Consider the following 7418-nt stretch of genomic DNA (forward strand, 5'->3'; position numbering starts at 1 on the left):
CTCACACCAACAGCACTGTAACTCGTGACTGAAAGAAGCTTGTCTAACACACATACTTTCTCTGTAAAGGCACGTCACAGCCTCTTGCCCTGAGGAACACCAGGCAGCATTGCAGCACTACACATGGGGGACATATTAAACAGCAAAGTCACCAACACAACGCACAAAAAGATAAGAAATGGGGCACTAAATAGACTGCAAGAAGGACACTTGTTTACAGTATGGGCTGAAACAAGAGGGCAGAGCGTCACCTTGTTCCCCTCAGCTGGGAACATGCACGTCGAGTGAATCAAATTTTTCAACACATTGTGCATATCTACAAATGGACATGAAAGCCCTGAGAGTGTTGATTTGGGGGCTGCCAGTTCATTTTAGCTAGTGGGCAAGTGTGCAAACCCGGAATCCACAAATAATGAGGATCAACTATATTATGAAAGCATCTTTTCAAAACCAGAGTATTGCTCAGAAATAAGAGCAATAATGATAACATAACAGCTAACATTTAAGTGCCTACTATGTGCCAGGAGCTCTTCTAAGCACTTTATATTAGTTAATGCATTTCAATCTCACTAAAACCCTATGAGACAGGAGTTATCAGTAGCCCCATTTTATAGATGAGGAAACTAACGCTCAGAGAGTAAATATTTTGCACAGATTCCCCAGTTAAAAGTGGAATAACTGGGATTGGTGCCCAGACAAACTAGTCCAAAGCCCACAGCCTCAACTACTATGGTAGGAATGTGAGCGAATTTTCTACCACTCCCCAAAAAGCCCCTTCTGCTCCACCAAGTGTGGTCTCCCACATACTTATTCACTCATCAAACATTTTCTGAGTGCCCCAAATGTGTCAGGTACTGTGTTTAGATACTGGAGGGACAAATAGAATGTCAATGCAAATAATCTATAACCAATATATAAATCAAAATTGGGTTGAGTTTATTATGAGCCAACCTTTGAGAACCATATAGCCCGGGGGAGTCCTTTCATGAAGAATGGGAGCACTCCAAAGAAGTGGGGTGTACAGAGTGCTTATATACCATCAAAGAGCGTGTACCACATGTGATTGCAATGTCCCTTTTACAATAGCCACGACATTGACCTGTTGGCACGTTGATTGATGGACACAGTGGGTATCAGGTCTGCTGTCTCCATGGGCGTGGCTGTTGTCTCAAGTTGGGTGGTCACAAGATGAGCACAGCAATCAAATCCTAGCCTAGGGAGAAATGCTTATCCTTAAGGAAATGCCAATGTGGGGGAAGTTGCATTTACATCTTAAGGGCATTGTTCTTGTCTTTGGGACATGTTAATTGCTTAAAGTGGGTATATAATGGATGAACAGAGGCTACAGGCCCCTTTTGGAAAAAAAAAATGGTCAAGCCCAAATAGTTTTACACCAAATTGTTTCCTCATGTGCTCCAATATATCCTATCACTGGCCATTTATTTATCATTTTCCCCCTTTTGATGTATAATCTTTCAATAGAAAGCATTGATGATCAAAATATTGTCCCTCAGAGCCAGGGTGGTTCCTGCATGCCCTGGGTCTATCATGTCCCTCAGTGCCAGGCTTTTATCTCGTCTATTTGCCCAGTTGTTCACGTTGGGTGGAATTAGTTGGATATTGTGGACAAGCAAAGAGGTATATATATATATATATATAAACAGAGGAAGCATTTCATGGGTTTTGGATTAATTTTAGGTTGTTGCACAAACATTGTATATGCACTTTTTTAAAATATTTTTTATATTTTATATTATATTTATTTTTATTTTATATTAAAAAAATATATATTTTTAAATATATATAGCCCCTTATGTTACATTGTGCACAATTATAGAACAAGTACGGTAACAATGATAATAATTAAACATTTTTTTTATAAGAATGGGGATTCTTTTTATTTTTATTTATTTTTTTCCCCCAAAGCCCCAGTAGATGATTATACGTCACAGCTGCACATCCTTCTAGTTGCTGTATGTGGGACGCGGCCTCAGCATGGCCGGAGAAGCAGTGCGTCGGTGCCCACCTGGGATCTGAACCCGGGCCGCCAGCAGCAGAGCACACACACTTAACCGCTAAGCCATGGGGCCAGCCCGTAATTAAACATTTTTTAAAAAGATTAGTTTAAAATGAGTTTTTAGGCATAGTCCTTATCAGAAAAGGAAATTTGTCCAGGGTTATAAGATTGATTGGCCATCTCAAGTCACTGAGCCACCATTACTCTAGTTTGCATGCCAGTCTTACAACACTAAGTAAAGAAAACAATAATCAGTTTGAATATTATGATTAGTACAAGAATTCCAAGAAGTAATAGAAATAGGAATTGCAATCCAGTTCGAAAAAGGGAACCAATACCAGGAGGGAGCCAACCAAACAAATCAAGGCTGGGTATAGGATCGCTTAAAGCATTCACCTGTTTTTTCATGTGCTTTAGTAGAGATGACACATTGGAAGACTCGTCAGGTATAAACATACAGCATTCAGTTTGAATGATCGCACGTGTACCACCTTGGGTTGCTGTAAGAATATCTAAGGCCATTCTATTTTGAAGGACGGCTTTTCTCATTAAAGACATTTCAGTATTTAAGAAAGCTATTCTTGCCTGACTATCGTTAAGGGCTTGTTGAGTAAATTTTGTCAGAGCCTCTATATGTGATATGACGTCTTCCAGCCCCAAGGAAGGAGCAAATATAGCTGCTAGGTGGTCATACCAGTGGAACACTGAATGAGCCCATCTGGCCTTAAGGAAAGGCAGATTGGCCACAGATATTAGCTCTGGTCGAATCTTTCCCTGTATCCAAGAGAAGCCAAGAGTGCAGCGCCCTAGCCATCCTGGTGGCAGCCAAGGCTAGAGATTTGTTCCACATAACCATTGAGTTCCATTAGGAGCCATCCAATAGACGCCTGGTCTTCGAGACCAGTCTGTTCCAAACCAATCACTTTTTTTATGTATAATAGTATTCTGACATTACTCGGGGGATATCCAGCCCATCTTTAGAGTGTAATTTGGTAGATTTTGTTTGGAATGATTTCTCTGTTCCCAACATAAAGGTGCTGGTATGTTTAAAGATCCATGGCTAGGAGTAAGCCAAACATACCCATCCAAATTTGTGTGAAATCTTCCATAGTTTTTACTGTAATGTCTGGTTTCTTTTGTTTATCTGCAATTTGTTCGGATAATTGGATGGTTTGAGTAACAGAAAAAGAATAACCTTGTCCTGTATTATTAATAGTATGGGCTATTGACCATGTTTCAGGATCATAATTAGTAATATCAGATGAACTGTGAACATTAGAACTAGATCTTTCTATCACAATAAATTGCTTTAGAGCTTTCCAATCTGTGCCTCGAAAGGGAAAGACCCACCAAGGCAACCCAGAGGTGTTAGAAAGCGGAAGTTGGCCACATAGCCAACAATTGGACTGATTTTTGTGTGTAGCAAAGAAATGTGCCCATTGCAGAAAAACATTGCCATCAGAGGTCCATTCAGATGTAGACTGGAAAAACAAAGCATTAGGGAAACCTTGAATGGCATTTTTTTTTTGTAATCAACAAAAGGTTTTGTAATTAGGTTCTGATCTATCTTATAAAGTTGAAGGGTAAAGCATTGGTGTAGGAAAATGGTAAGGCAATCTAGAAATTGATTATTTTAGCAATTACATAAAGCTTAAACACTACAAGGGTTTAAATGAGGAGATATAAGGTTAGGAATACGGGCCTGGTCCAGAGTCTCGGGACAGCTGTCTACAACAGATGTCATCTTCTTCTCATCATGGTTTGGAGATATTCGTCTTGGTCAGTCGAAGTTGGGTGTCAGAGACTGGAGTTGAAGTCCATTCAGGTGGAGAAGACTATGTTAAATGAGAAATGTGAATCCATGAGTCTACGCCTTTTAATTTTGCAGCACATGGATTGGTTAAAAGCACCTGACATGGTCCTTTCCAACGGGGCTGCAAAGAGTCCTTTATCAGGTGTCTTTTCCAATAAAGAAAATCTCCAGGTTGTAATCCATGATCCTTAAGGTCTTCGTCTCCCGGGAGCTTACTGTGAAAAGAATTAGCTACCAGTTTCTCATTTCTTTTAAGACCCTCAATGAGACCTTGACAATAATGTAAAATATCTCCTTTAAGTAAAGTTGGTTCATACATTTCTTCATCTAATTGCATAGGTCGTCCAGTTATTATTTCGAAAGGAGACAGTCGATATTTACCAAATGATGTAGATCTAAGACTGAGGAGCACTAACGGAAGACCTTTTGGCCATGAGAGATTAAATGCTTCTGAAAGCTTTGCCAATTGAAGTTTGATCGTGCTATTAGTTCTTTCCACCAATCCTGAGGATTGGGGATGGTAAACGCAGTGGAAATGCTGCATTATTGGCCAAATATTACAAATAGATTTAATTATTTGTCCGGTGAAATGAGTTCCCTTGTCACTATGTAACTCGGTAGGAATTCCTCAAGCAGGAATTATTCTCTCTAATAGTAATTTACCTACTGTTAGAGCCGTTGCTCTTCTGCAAGGAAGGGCCTCAACCCAATGTGAGAACATACAGATCATTACCAAGATGTATTTATATCCTTGAGGTGGTGGCATTTAGACAAAGTCCAATTGCCATACCTCAAAGGGTCCCTTAGGAAGGGGAAAGTGACCTTGTGACCCATGAAGTGGTTTCCCTGGATTCTACTTTGGGCATATAACACAACGAATATAAGTTTTATGGGCCACTGTGGGAGAAAGTTTCCAAAAGTATTGTTTTCCCCATAAAATCATCTTTTCAGGTGCCCAGTGGGTTAGTTGGTGTATATGCTGGAGCAGGGGCAATTGTGCTCCAACAGGTACTATGGGTTTCCTATTGGGCCCAAACCACATCTGTGAGGGGGGGTCTAAAATTCCCCCTTTTGACTGCCATATCTGTTTTTCTTCTTCCGTGGCCACTTCTCGGGCCTGTAGAAGGAAGTCTTTTACTGGGTTAGCAGAGTTACTAGGAAGCAGCAGGCATTCTCGAGGCTGGGTAGGGCGAGCCTTCAAGGCTGCTTGTTTAGCAGCTGCATCAGCAAGCTGGTTTCCTTTAGCTTCCAAAGTATCAGATCTGGAATGCCCTAGCATTTTAATAATCGCTAGTTGTCTCGGCAGCTGTATAGAATGTAATAATTCTGCAACCTGTTTCTCCTTCTTTATAGGCTGATCTGAAGAGGTTAAAAACCCTCGTTGTTTCCACAGCATTCCAAAGTCATGTGCTACTCCGAAAGCATAACGGCTGTCAGTGTCGATATTTGCTACCTGGTCTCTGGCCAATTGACAAGCTCGAGTTAAAGCAATTGACTCGCCTTGCTGTGCTGACTTTATCTCTGGTAAATTACGTCTACTGAGGACGTTACTGCATATCCAGCCCGATAACACCTTTGTTCATCCTTTGAGTAAGATCCATCTGTAAACCAAATTAGATCAGCATTATCAATGGGAGTTTCTTGCAAATCATTCCTAGGAGTAAGTAGGTAATTAGTTAATAAATGTAGTAGTGGGCATCTTCTTCTTGTGATGCTGGAAGTAAAGTTGCAGGGTTAAGATTATTACACCCGGCTAAGGTAATATTAGGAGCAGAGAGCAACAGAGCTTCATAAGAGGCTAGTCAGCTGACAGAGTAATGCTGAGTGTGATGAGATTTTAGGAGAGATTAGACTGAGTGAGGAACATAGATAGTCAAAGGAGACCCCATCACTATTTCTTCAGTGGTCTTGCATAAGAACGCTGCTGCTGAAATGGCTCTCATACAAGGCGGAAGCCCTTTTGCCACTGAGTCTAACTGCTGACTATAATACCCTATAGGTCGATGTCGACCTCCGTGTTTTTGAATTAAGATACCTAAAACATTTCCTTTATCTTCATGTACGAAGAGGAAAAATGGCAAGCTGTAATTAGGATGTCCTAAGGCTGGTGCTTGGGCCAAAACAGACTTAAAGGTAGTTACTGCCTTCTCTCCTTCTGGTGTCCATTCAATTACATCAGGCTGGTCAGACTTTAGTAATGTATATAAGGGCTGGGCAATAAGTGAAAAGTTAGGTACCCAGTTCCTGCAATATCCAGTTAGTCCTAGGAATCCTCAACTGTTTCTTTGTCTTAGGGAGAGAAAAAGCCAGGATTCCTTTAATCCTTTCAAAATCAATCAACAGTCCATCCTTAGATATCAAGTGTCCTAGATATTTTACAACAGGCAGGCAAAAATGCAATTTGTCCTTGGACACTTTATGCCCCTTAGATGCTAGCTGTTGCAACAGATAAATTGTGTCCTTCTCAGAATCCAACTTAGTGTTTGAACACAAGAGAAATCATCCACATATTGAATTAAAGTGGAGTCATTAGGGAATTCTATATTCACTAAATCAGCCTGGCGTATCCGGGAAAAATAAGTGGGCGTCTCAGTATAGCCCTGTGGCATAACTGTCTAGGTATCCTGACGATCTTCCCACGTGAAGGCAAAAAGATATTGACTATTATTTTCTACGGGAATGTTGAAGAAGGCACTGCATAAATCAGTGACTGAGAAATAGCGGCTGTTAGTTGGAATGGCCGAGAGCAAAGTGTGTGGGTTAGGAACCACAGGATGTCGGGGAATCACGATGTTATTTATAGCTCTCGGATCTTGAACAAATCTCCAGCCTTTCCCATTTGGCTTTTTACAGGCAAGATAGGTGTATTACAGGGACTAGTACAAGGAATTATAAGTCTCTTTTCAAGAAATCCTGAATGATAGGGTTTATCCCATTTAATGCCTCTGGTCTAAGTGGATATTGCCGAATATTAGATAGAGGCTTAGGGTTGTCAACAGTCACCTTAATAGGAGTGGCTGATTTAATTTTCCCAATATCTGAAGAGGATGATGACCATAATTCTCTAGGCACTTGTAATAACAGGTCATCAATTTTCTCTTTTATTTGAGTCATTGATTTCACAATCATCAACCTTTCAGCAATTACAGTCTGGTCAGCATCCCGATTTTCTGAATCTAGAATCATTTTGCCCTTTCGTGAAAAGGCAATATGGACGTTGTATGGTTCTAGAAGATCTCGTCCAATCAAATGAATTGGAGCACATTTAACCAGGAGAAACACATTTTTACTGTGATGGTTCTTAATTGAAAAATTATTGGTTCTGATTTAAAAACCTACATTGGAAAATTCGAAACCTCTACCATTTCAACTGCCCGTTTACTCCGAGGGAGAGGGCAATGAATAAGAGTAGGGTAGAGGACAGATAAGGTAGCCCCGGTATCTACAAGGACCTTTAAAGTTTCTCCTCCATTATTTATCTAATTTCCCCTAAGGCATTTGTGAGGAGGAGGGGAAATGCCCTCTCGTAATCCTTGGAGCAGCCCTATTCCTGTGTTTTGTTGTCACCCCCTAAATCCCATTTGAGTT

The sequence above is a fragment of the Ceratotherium simum genome, unplaced genomic scaffold (genome assembly GCF_057802395.1).
Source record: "Ceratotherium simum simum isolate JZ-2026a unplaced genomic scaffold, ASM5780239v1 HiC_scaffold_44, whole genome shotgun sequence".
NCBI lineage: Eukaryota > Metazoa > Chordata > Mammalia > Perissodactyla > Rhinocerotidae > Ceratotherium > Ceratotherium simum.